This window comes from Esox lucius, chromosome 19, assembly GCF_011004845.1.
Source record: "Esox lucius isolate fEsoLuc1 chromosome 19, fEsoLuc1.pri, whole genome shotgun sequence".
NCBI lineage: Eukaryota > Metazoa > Chordata > Actinopteri > Esociformes > Esocidae > Esox > Esox lucius.
The window spans coordinates 16,410,845-16,424,217 of NC_047587.1; positions in this window are offsets into that span (position 1 = coordinate 16,410,845).

Consider the following 13,373-nt stretch of genomic DNA (forward strand, 5'->3'; position numbering starts at 1 on the left):
CTGTATTGCCCAGCGACAGCCCCGAAACCTGAAGGATCTGGAGATGGTCTGTATGAAGGAGTGGGCCAAAATCCCTGCTGCAGTGTGTGCAAACCTGGTCAAGAACTACAGGAAACATATGATCTTTGTAATTGCAAACAAAGGTTTCTGTATCAAATATTAAGTTCTGCATTTCTGATTTATCAAATACTTATGTCATGCAATAAAATGCTAATTAATTACTTAAGTCATACAATGTAATTCTATGGATTTTTGTTTTAGATTCCGTCACTCACAGTTGAAGAGTACCTATGATAAAAAATTACAGACTTCTACATGCTTTGTAAGTGGTAAAACCTGCAAAATCGGCAGTGTATCAAATACTTGTTCTCCCTACTCTATATCATGTAGCCTTTTGCCCCTATAGTCAATAAGGAAAGGCTAAACAAGAGTAGTAGTTATAGACCTTGGTAAAATTTCATATTAGCAAGCTCGCTGAGTACCTCATATCTATTTGTAAAAAAACTATGCTATTGGGATATATGCATGCATTTAAAGCAAGTCTCAGTCTCAAATCTCCAGCTGAACCATCAGTGAGGTATGGCTTCAGCAGGTGTGGAGTGTGGTGCAGCAAAATGTAAAAGTTAGAAGTTCAGCATAACATGATGTCTACAGCCCTTGAGAAGTTAGCCAAAGCTAAGGTAAAGTGGCTTAGCATCAGGTTTTATAATAAATAGTAGCAGCAATGTAAGTGCAGATAGTCTGAATGCAGGTGGAGAGCCACTGAGCTGTTCAGTAGTCTTACTGCACTGATGGACTGGGTTGGCCACATCACGCATCAGAATCGGATGAATGACCGGTGAATCGGGTAGCTAAATATCAAATTGAGTGACTTGCGCCCTTTTGTGAAGACATTGTAAACATAATAGCTAGGCATAATCACACACACCTGGATGAATGACCGGTCAATCGGGTAGCTTATTATTAAACTAAGTGACTTGCTACCTTTTGTGAAGACAATGTAAATAGCCTGAAGCAGTTGTCTGTTGGGGAAACAAGCTCAGATCTCTATGAAGACACACCTAGACCTACAGGGGATCAAAGTCGGCATTGCCCCCCCAGTTATGTTTCCCCATAAGCATTGCAAATGGTATATTCATTAAACTGTTTCATTTGGTCGACGCAGAGGCCATGAGTTGCGCAGAACCGGATATCATGTAATATTTAGTCTTACAGGCGTGTTCTGATTGGCACTTTTTTGCGCAATGTCACAAGGCACCATCTTAATTTATCTTGTTTTGGAAGTTTATTGGATCTCAGAATGCATAAAGTGAAATAAATGCTCCAATGCTAATTCAGACAGAGCATTCACTCACATTGGCTACTCAAATTGGAAAAATGTAAATGACAACACTAAAGGTCTAAGGAAGTATGCTACTTGTAAAGAGCATCTGAAAGGCATGCTTTTATAGAAAACAAAAAGCAATGGGAAAAGACATGTCGGCACTTGTGATCACAGAGCCTCTAGTCCGGAATCATCCATATGTCAGCAATTGTGGATTTCATAGAATTTACGACAGTCAATGAGCTTCCTTTTCAAGGGAGTTTGAAGGCAATTGACTCAATGGGAGGAAGCGGCAATCAACGTTTTCTTTCGATGCTGGAATACACAATGAGAAAAAAATTTAATAATAGCTCTTATAAGTAAAATTGTCACAGTGGAAATTGTGATGAATATTAGTCATTTGTGGTATACTCTGAAAGCAGATGGAACCAAAGACCTAACTGGATGTGAAAGCATTTCTATTATCATATGATATGTAGACCAAAAAACATACTATGAGAAAGGTTGTTGCCAAGGGCAGCAAGCAAACAGTGTGGCACTTTATTTCTCACTGATCTTGTTATCTTGGAGATTACAATTGTTGGCCTCAGCACGAAAAAGATTTCAAGTGAATGCTGACGGGGCTAGTGTGATGTCCAGGAAACACGGTGGTGTCCAGGAAATATTCCAAGATAAATTGAATTGCAAAGTACCGTATGTACCTTGCTTTAATCATTAAATCCATTTAGTTGTGGTACACTCAGTCATTTGATAGAAGGGTTTTTGCTGAACCACGTAAGCGGCCCGACCTACCCCAACCGACCTGTGTTAAATAGCGTAGTGGTTAGTGACGCGGACTACAGAATAACAGGTTGTGTTTTCGATTCCCATCCCAGTCAAAACACATTTTGCCTTAGGATTTGTTTAGGACAGACAAAAACGTTGCTGGCTACAACCTTCTTTAGCTACATTAAAAGAAGCCTTTCTGGTGGATATTAGGATTTGTTCAGGATAGAAAAACCCTTCACTGGCTACACGATTCCCTTGTCTTTTCATTCTACAAAAAAGTCAGTTATCATCACCTATCTTGATAGATACTGTATCGATGTAATTCACAAATGGCTAATTAGCTCGTAAAACGGCTAGTGGCAAAAGAGGATTTATTCAAGATAGACATAAACTTCCCTGGCTACAACCTTCAGTAGCTATGTTATAGCAAGCCTAAAATAGAACAGTTCTGGTGGATATTAGGATTTGTTCAGGATAGAGAAACACTTTGCAGGCTAAATATTCAAACTGCGTGATGTGACTTTGTGACAAAATTATATAATGGCAAGAGGCTATACCAACACCTGTCAAATATATTGCTTTGTGGTATTGTGGTTAATGACACAGCCTCCCATGTGGGTGACCAGGGTTTGCCTCCAGGGAGGGCAACAACTATCATCACTTTTTATTGCGGGCCAGCTGAACTAGCTTGCCTGGTTTCTTGTTCTAATGGCTCATCTCTGTTTTTCGATAATTTAATCATGTCAACTATAGACAAATCCTAAATGCCAGTAATCTAGGAGACAAGAGCTATCCATTGGCTGTGGCATGAGCACACCTGGATAGTCGCTGAAACAAAAAAGTTTTCAGGCTCCAGCGTGGAACCTCTGAAGAGGTGGATCTGGGAGTAGAAGTCCATCGGCTCCAGCATTTGCTTGGAAGAGTAACCCTATGTGCACACTATCCACTCACTCAACTTGAAAATTACTCAATCTCTGGCGAGCAGTCGCTGAGCCAAACCTAGCGAAACTGAGCCAGGCAGGGCGTCTTCCTAATCTATGCCAGCGACAACCAGTCAACGAGTATAGGGGAAACATCCGTCTCTGCAAATATTAATAAGTATTTACTATTTGCGTGACATTTATTACGCTACCAAGTCAATGATTTGTCAATGTTAAAATAGCAATTTACTTTGTTTTACGTTATGCATGTATCACTCAGTACATGTGCACACCTGTCACAGACCACTAAATTGGCAACAGATTTTCCTAACCGAAGCACTGTAACAGGCGACTAACTACTTTAAGACAAGGCTGAATATAGACCTTAAAGTTCATTCTCACCACACATGTTCATGCAGGCGCAAAACAAGAAGAGATTTTGTCAGTGACTCAACACACTTGTGAAATATAGTGAAATGACTGATGGTGTGATGCCACCTCTTAGGGGTGAGGTGGTAGATCAGTAGCAAGTGAGGACTCCTTGCCCCCTTGATAGGGCAAAATATCCCAGTGGAAGAAAGGTTCCTTGAAAGGCAAAGGTGGTTTGTCAGTCCAGTGCCTTGCAAGAGTGGTTTGTTAATCAAATTGGACACTCTCAAGTCTAATGAAATAAGGACCTTGCAGGTCCAACACTCAGCCTGCACCCATCATTTTGTTAATCTCTAATCAAGGTCTAAGATACTGGACAAGAGTTTGAGCTCCCCTAGTAGATTACACACGAGCTGTGGAGCTGGGATTTTGTTTAGTTCCCCTGATGCCTCTGCAGGAGGAGTTTTAATTCAGCAAGATGATGATGATAAAAAAAATATTATATTTGATTAAGGTCACCGAAAAATTAATATAACAGATAGACATTATGGATCAACAGTCTAATCTGCCTGGCTCTTCTAAACCATAGGAGACAAGATTTATTCAATAACATGGTGAACGTCCTCTGTCAAACAAGTCTTCAGAAATCAAAACTACTCTATTTTCAACATGAATATGTAAAGATCTGAACACAACACCTTTTAGAATACTTTGCACTTCTTTGCACTTTTCCCCCAAATTTGAAATAAGGTGGAAATACCAAAGCTACTTTAGCAATATATGGTGTTTCAGAACCCATATAGACATGTCTCTTGAAAAATGCATGTAGATTTCCACAATTAACTTTACATTACAATGAAGTGGGCCACGGCAGTGTTACCGTACTGAAGAAAAAAAAATACTGCTAAACTGTTAGGCCAAAAATATGCCTGTTTTATGGTCATTATTCTTTACTTGGCCTTGTCCTTTTAGTTGAAGTAACCTAAAGTTACTTTGGAGACTGAGGTTTTATATATCTTTTCCAAAATGTTTTGTGATAAAAATCAGCAAATTAGATAGTATTGTAAACCAGTGTGATGTCAATCATGATAAGATGAATAACACAGTACTATCTAGGAAATATGAACTCCTGATTAAAAATTGTAAATCATCAACACCGTTAATGGACCACAACTCTATTAATCAAATTCTCATTGTTTACTCAGATGATACCCCCTCAGTTTAAAAATAACAAGACTGGTGAATTACTTTTCTATTCCCTGTTCACAATACCACCCCAATGAGGGACTGGCAGAGTGCGAGCTGTGAACAATAGAGTTTCTGCCATTCTTCAGAAGAGTAATCCAGTTCAAATCCCTCACTGGATGTCTTAGTCTCAGAAGCAAGCATATGTACAATGTATTATTGAACCAGGAAAAACAATAGGAACAACATCAAATACATGAAGAGAACATGGGCACATAGGTGGACCTCAAGGGTGAGCTGCAGTTGGCTTCCATCGGAGGGGGAAGGGCATTGGTGGTGCCTTCAGAAATAAATAGCATAACATTTCCAAAGTTATATAATTACTCCTGTCTATGCAGAAATACATTTAATAATTCAAAATACAGTGTATTATTCAGGCACAGTGTATGTAAAACAGCACGATTTGCCCACAGAGGATAACTACCTTCTTAAAAGAAAGATTAATGTTTAGTTGAGAAGATCAGTGAAAAGCGGCTAAAATTGGTTATGGTATATAGCAATATTTTCTTATGAAACAGCTAAAAAATTTATATTTGGTTATTGCTATTTAGAAAACACAACTTACAAATCAACAATCACCAGTGAAAACATTCCCAGTGCATGTTCACTAAATAATAATAGGGTCAGGTTTAATTAATTGAGAGTTACTTTTTGGACAATACGTTTCTTCCTGATATTATATTTTACAATATGTCTCCATTTTAGTTGGCTTTGATACAATAATTGCATACAATGACATTTTTATTTATCTGTTTATGCCTATAGGCTGCCATGTAATTCATTTTATAATGTAAAAAATAAAACTCAAAATAATGATTGAAGTATGGTGTTATGACACTAACTTTGACATATGCATGAGATTTTCTTGGAGATATATCTAAGCTGTAATGCCCATTCATAATAATGGAACAGTTGATTTCCTTTTAACAAAACTGCCCAGCTTATCATACTCTTATTATATAAAATTATATAGCTTATTATATAAAATATAAAACTGTTTTATGAAAGTTTTTTTTTTAGCTGAAGGCTAATAGTCACATTCCAATAAAGACCAGTTATATCCAAAGGGACTCAGTAAGATGAGCATCAAACCCTGCATGGAGCTCCTTTACTGTTGGGATTTTTTGGTTTGGTGTCCCTGTGCTTATTTGAGTTCACCTTCATTAAGCTGTGGAGTGAACGTTTAGATGGCTTTCAGGGAGAAAAAGGGAGATATGAGAGCTAGGGAACAAACTGGGTCTTTTTCTCCACTGATTCACTCCTCTCTGACTATCATGCCATGCCAAGTTGGCACCTGTGATGTGAAACGGTTGCAGGTACATTTTCAAAGTAAAGGTTAAAAATGTTCATGAAATGGCCCTACTACCAGAGTAGAATTGCCAAGATAAGGAAAAGGCCGGGTCCCTAGAATGACTGATTGACCTGGGGTCATATATACTTAAAACCACACCAGAAATACAGGTCATTATTGCCAGTGGATTCCAACTCAACACTTCCAGCCTTTCAAGGCTTGACTGAAAGAGCAACACTGCACTGAACCTGGTTAACCTCTACTGAACTATTTACTGCAGCTGGACTGCTCCTGTAATAGAAGTGTTTTCAAAATCTGACATATTGTAACAGGCTGCTGTCAGTTGTTCTGGGACAACCAGATTTAATAGCCTTAATTACAATCAGCTTTTTCATATTTACTTTGGTGCTAATTGCGCAACTGACAAATATGCTCATGGTGTGATAAAACACAATCAACTGCATTACAGAATTAAAATAATCTATTCATCCTCAGTCACTAAATAATGTGTGTGAGGTGATCATATTACTTAAATATGACTTGTAACATAAAATGTACTTGAAATATTGTAGTATAATTAAATATATTGAGGGGGGAAATGAAAACAACTTAGCAAATATCTGATGAAAGAGACAAGGACAGGACTGGGGGGTAAGAGGTGGCCACCCCACAGTCCTGACAATTCTTAAGATGAAATGAACATGAGGGAGAATGTAAGGGATTTTCTTTTTTGTAAACTTTGTCTCATAAGCTCAGTCTAGAAGGTTTATGCACAATTATTTCCATAGATTTTTGTAAGTAACGGTTACCTCAAAATAACTACTTGACACATCTGGCCTTAAAATGTTCGGGGCACACTAATGGAAATAGCTAGATAATTTAACCAGCTAATACAGCTAATTATTTTGTGTGTTGCATTCAAGTATTTGTGTTATTATTTTAAGTTAACTTTAAAATGTTCAGAAACCAGGAGATCAGTCCACGTAGGCAAAGGTACAGACAGGGATCGGCAGAGAGGAGAAACCAGAAGCAAGCAGGCAGGTCACGATACCGGGATGATCAGTCCGCGAAGGCAACAGTATAGGCAGGGGTAGACGGTAGGAGAATCCAGGGACAGGCAGGCAGGTTGGAATACCGGGTGATCAGTCCACAAAAGCGACAGTACAGGCAGGATTAGGAGAATCCAAGGGGCAGGCAGGCAGGTCAGGATGCAGGTTTCTGGATAACAAGAGAGGACGGGAACGGGAAGGGAGAGAACAACAGGCTGGGAGTCAAAAGGCACCGGCGATGAGCAACACAAAGGCTTGGCAGGTCCACTACGAACAATACCTCACAACTGAGTGGAGGCAGAGAACAAGCTAAATAGAGAGGCCAACAGGGCACAGGTGTTCAGTATTCTGGTGATTGGGATCTGGATTGCTGGATGCGTTCATGCGTATTGGGAAGTGAGAGCGTAATGGTGGCAGGTGAGGAGCGTGACAGGGAGGAGCTGGATGCGGAACGATGCGCGAACCTCACATAAAAAGCACTTGCACAATTTTCTAGACCCATGTTTGTCTCTCATGTTTTTGTGCAAGGGTGTTCCAACTAACTGGACAAAACTGATTTTGTAACTCATTTGAGGCATTTGCTGGTCACGATAACAGTAATTTTATGTAATTATCTGTAATTGGAGGAAGTTAAGCCATGAATCTAAAACCGACCCCTATCCTTTACTTGATTGGAGTGCCCTACATGGTCACGTGTTGCTGATGAAACTCGGAGGGTGGCTTCCACAGAATGGCTAGGGATTTAAAAAACATATAACCTTCAGGAGACATTCTTGAATTTATTGATGCAATTAATGGTCCACTGTTACTTAATAAAACAAGTGTGAAATTCTAATTTATTCTAATAATTTACAGTCAGCAGTGGTATCTACCTACAGTACAGTTGTCCGAGGAGGGACAAACCACAAACCGGCAGCAGTGCATTGCATCGTACTGCTTTATGGGGCTGCGTAGCTGCAGACTGGTTAGACTGCCCATGATGACCCCAGTGACCACTGTTGAAAGTGCCTACAATGGTGCATGCATGTGTCAGAAATGGACCTTGGAAGAAGGTTGCCTGGTCCGCTCAATTTGACACGTGCCACCTACCTAAACATCGTTGCAGACCAGGTGCACCCCTTCATGGTAATGGTATTCCCTGATGGCAGTGGCCTCTTTCAGCATGATAATGCACCCAGTCACACTGCACGCATTGTTTGGGAATGGTTTTAGGAACATGATGATGAGTTCAAGGTATTGCCCTGGCCTCTAAATTCCCCAGATCTCAATCCAGTTAAGCATCTGCGGCAAGTGCTGGACCAACAAGTCAGATCCACGGCAGTTCCGCCTCGCAACTTATAGGACTTGACTTTACTGCTAATGTCTTGGTGCCAGATACCAAAGCACACCTTTAGGAGTATGGCTGTATTACGTTTTTTGCCAAAATGTAAGATATCCAGTGTATTTGGATATATTTGCCTTGCAATACAACTGTGTAATTGCAACCAGGTTGCAGACCAATAGTGCTTGGGGGTCCAGCAAAGGATGCCACAAAATTGGCTCTGCAACAGTGTCCAATCAGACTCCAGTGACTCCTTGTGGTTGGTTAGAAGCCTGACAGCTCAATCGTGTTTGTTGGCCAGGGAAAGTATTCACCTCCAGCGGATGTGTGCCTGCAAAAACATTCTGGTTGATCAAAATCTGTAATGACAATAAGCAGTATTTATCACAGATTTGTGATATTTAATTTTACCCCCTAATTGCACAACAGAAAGACTGATTTACTTTGGATCTGTTATTACAGTCATGTGAAAATAGATAAGTATGTACACTTCCTGGAAAGATAGATCGAATGGATTGAGATCTGGGCTTTAAGTCGGCCATTCCATAACCCTCCATTTCTTCTTTTTAAACCATTCTGTTGTAGCAAGATCAATGTTCGGTTACGGCAAGATAAATGTTGGGTTCTGTTTCCGCTTTTTGAAATATGGCCTCACATTCTCCTCAATAATTATCTGGTACAATATGGAATTTATTCTTGACTCAGGCGCTGAAGCAGCAAAGCAGCCCTAATGTCATCCGCCTCCATACTTTATTGTTGTTATGAGCTGATTTTGCTCAAAGGCAGTGTTCTGTTTTCCCCAAACAGGATGTCTGGCGTTGCGGACAGAAAAGTTCCCATTGCGAAGACACATTGTTCCAGTGGTTTTGGTATTTCAACAGGTGTTTTTCTGGCAAACATCAGTCCTATCTTAATATAATTTTTTGAGAACAGAGGCTTCTTCCTCACCTCTTATTCTAGGCCATGTTTGGTCAGTCTCTATCTGAAAGTTGACACATGCAATTCAAAATTGATTGTTGCAAGAGATGCCTGTAGACATCATTATGGTTCACTTGTTCCTATCTGAGTGCAGGCTAAGTGAACACTGTTCTGAATTGTGCAGACTATTCCACTAAAGTGGCTAGGTGAACAAAGGCATTGGGACTACAGCCAATATGTCCAGTCAAGGTCCTTCTAATCAGCAATTCAAATGACTGGAGTGATTTTTTTTTTCACAATAGCCCACACACATTTCCTAGCTCTGAAATGGCCTCTGCCTCAGACAAAACCTTATTGGAGTGGAATTGAAATGCAGTGCTCATTACTAATTGCAACATTACCCACAATGGTATCTCCAAATGGCCTTTCTTTGACGTAAGGCCTGGAAGAAAACAAAGCAAAGTTAACCAGCTTTTGAAGCATTGCCACTGTAGATCTACTACTACTGTTCTGAGGTCACCTTCACTGCACTGATCTGGTCCAAACAAATAAAAAGCTAAAGCAAGGGTGGGCTGGCCCCAGAGATGATTCAGTCTGGATCACAGTAGATATGACTTTTTAAAAAAGGGAAAAAAGTAACATTGCCATACAAGGCTCCCCCGTCAGATTTTGTGCATATATTTTAATGAGTTATTTAACCACATGAAACTTTAGCAACAACAAATGCCCCCATCTGAACAACTAATTGCCCCCTTACTCAAAAACCTATTATACTACCTACAGCTGTACCTACTGCATAGCAGCACTGACTACAGGCAAATGCTTTCTGTAGTAAGTGATCAGTCTCTCACAGAGCCATGGAATTGTTTTGGGCTCACTCAGGGACATTTGTTATTTTTCAAACATTAACTACTTATTTTTGATCATGCCACATCATCTTAATCTTGGTTAGATCCAAACTTTGAGTAGGCCATTCTATAACTTAGGCCAGGGGTGACAAACCGGTTCCACGGAGGGCCGAATGTCTGCAGGTCTGTCACCTTGTACTTGATTAATTTGGTCACTAATTGGTTAATTTCTACGCTCACCTGGTTATTTAGGAATTGGGGACCAATTTATAGGAAAAACAAAAAACCTGCAGACGCTTGGCCCTCCGTGGAACCGGTTTGACACCCCTGGCCTAAGTTATAGAATGGCCTACTCAAAGTTTGGATCGATTTGACACCTCCGTGGGTGGTTTTTCAGACACAAATAAAGCCTAAGCATGGGCTAAATAAAATCAAGCTCAATGAAGCCCTTGATTTTTTTAAGTCTGGCACAAGGCATAAACTGTCCATAAAATCAGCACACATTGTCTTGTTCTTCAGCCAGCCTGGTGTAGACTTGCTTATGTGTTTCAAATTATTGTCTTGCTCCATGATCCAACTGAGCCTTAGTTAGCAAAATGATTGTTAAGCACTAGGTGTAAATGATATGTTGCAGGGTATTGTATCATAAGTAAAATGTTGGTATTGTGACAATAGCACCGCTAAAATGAGCACATTCTGTCACTCACACAGATTGTATTGCTTGTTTCTGTTAACTTGTAATTTACATCCCAAAAAGTATGTAGTAAGGACCTATATATTTCTTAATAATTGCTGTAATCTATAGCCTGGAATGGACTTGACATACATCAGAGGAAAATATAAATGTGTTGCCCTCTATTGAAGTTCATCTTGATGTGGCCCCAAGACAGAATGTTTTTCCACCCCTGGTGCAGGGGCTGATTACTCCCTTCAGTGTCCACTTCCAGAGAGTGTACAGAAATGTAGCCTCAATGAGCCAAGTGGAATCCCAAAAGGCCCTTTATTATTTCAGTGCTTTTTCACACAGAAGAATGAATATCCTTGCATACTTATATGACATGTGAATTTGTCAGATTTCAAGAAATGTAAAAAATGTAAATGTAAAAAAGGAAATACCAACTAAATTCAATTCACTGTTCATTTGAATTTCATGCATTTTTATTATTTAAAATAATTTAAGTCCCATATGTCCCGTAGAATACTGGTTCATTGATCTCTTCACCCAGGAGGACATTCCGAACAAGTGGGTGGGGACACTGGCTTGGTTTTGGATTCACTGAAAAGAAATTCAGAACAGGTTTGACATTTCCTCAACTGAGTCATCAGGAATATACAAATATTTCTCTCTGAATCATTCTTAACCAATATTTTACTCCGATACTGTGCATGCCCTGAACAACATCACAAGCCTCGATTTCTGAAACAGTATGTTCAGTGCTTTGTTAACAACAGGCAGCCATCAATTGAAATTCATGCATATAAAAACATGTAGGTGCACTGTAGGTCATATTTTTTTATTAAAACGTCAGAGAGAGAGGGTGATGAGTGTTGATGAATGGAAAGCAGGTAAAAAAACACAATGTATAGCTGTTAGGAGAGGGAAGGAGGGACAAAAAGTAAAAAGTGGTAGGCCGGGGAGAGGAAATCTGTTGGAATCAGTGATGCTGCACATTTCCAGTGACCAGGACAAAGTGACCTGCGATAGCACCAGCAGAGGCCAGAATATAGGCCCTAGAGTGATGTAAAGTAACCTTCCCTGTACCAGAGTGTGGACCTTAAGTGATACTGAATTATTCCATTGTATCTTGAGTGTTTATTTGCATTAATTTGTGTACATTTAACTGTAGTAAGAACCATGAGTACTCCCACCATCCACATACACAATTACATTGAAACATTATGGTCATTATAAGTCACCTGATGTGTTTAGCACTACTGTGTGTAATTTCCAAAATTATAACATACTTTAAGACATGTGCCGGCCATTGATTGTGTCAAACAATTACACAAAACAAACTAATGATCCAAGAAATTGTAAGGATGTGTCTTTCTTTTTCACTTAACTGTGGTTTAAAATTATTCACAGCAGTATGTACCCTATTTAAAGTTACTGACCTTAGTAACAAGATTGTCTGGTTCTTCTATTTTGGTTAACTTAAAGAGCCATTTGACCCTGGGGGATCGTGGGAGATTTCAACAGGGTTGCCAACAGTTGCACTATTACACAGATCTTTGAATGAATATTCCTTTTGTATGTAAATACTTGCAGTTTTCTGGACTTGACTAATCCAGTTATTGAACTTTTATTGTTGCCCAACTTCAGTTGGCAAAGTTTGAATTGTTTAACTATAATGGTTGACCAGGTTCAGTGGGTGAAGTTTGGACTGCTGCAGGCAGAAGAGTTAACCCAGTGCTTAGGCCTTAGTCACTTGAAAATGTCCTTGTTTTCCTTGAAAACATACATGAAATGAGTTTGAATAGGAAACATAGTCACTGACAAGGTAAGACATAAAAAAATATTATGTTTTTCAAACTTAGCTTTTGTCAAAGAATACTGCATTTGCCGCAATTACAGCTTTGCAGACTTTTGGCATTCTAGTTGTTAATTTGTTGAGGTAATCTGAAAAGATTCATCCTGAAGCACCACCCGCAAGTTGGATTTGCTTGATGGGCACTTCTACTATATATATTGCAGCTTGACTACTATATAGTCAAGCTGCAACCACTCAATGGTGTTGAGATCCGGTGGCTGTGCTGGCCACTCCATTATAGACAGAATACCATCTGACTGCATCTCCCCTAAATAGTTTTGCATATTTTGGACCTGTGCTTTGGGAGGAAATTATCTCCAATCAAGTGCCACCCACAGAGTATAGCATGGTGTTGAAAAATTGAATGGTACACTCCCTTCTTCAAGATCCCTGTTACCCTGTACACATATCCCACTTTAAAACCCCCAAAACATCCCCGGACCATCACACTGCCTCCACCATGTTTGACAGATGGTGTCAAGCACTCCTTCAGCATCTTTTCATTGGCTCTGTGTCTCACGAATGTTCTTATTTGTGATCCGAACACCACAAAGTTACATTTGTCTTTCCAGTCTTCCTCTGTCCAGTGTCTGTGTTATTTTGCCCATGTTAATATTTTCTTTTTATATGTCTTTTTCTTTGCAACTCAGCCTAGAAAGCCAGTATCCCAGTGTTGTCTTTTCACTGTGGACATTGATACTGGCGTTTTGCGGGTACTATTTAATGAAGCTGCCAGTTATGAACCTGTGAGGTGTCTATTTCTCAAACTAGACACTAATGTATTTGTCC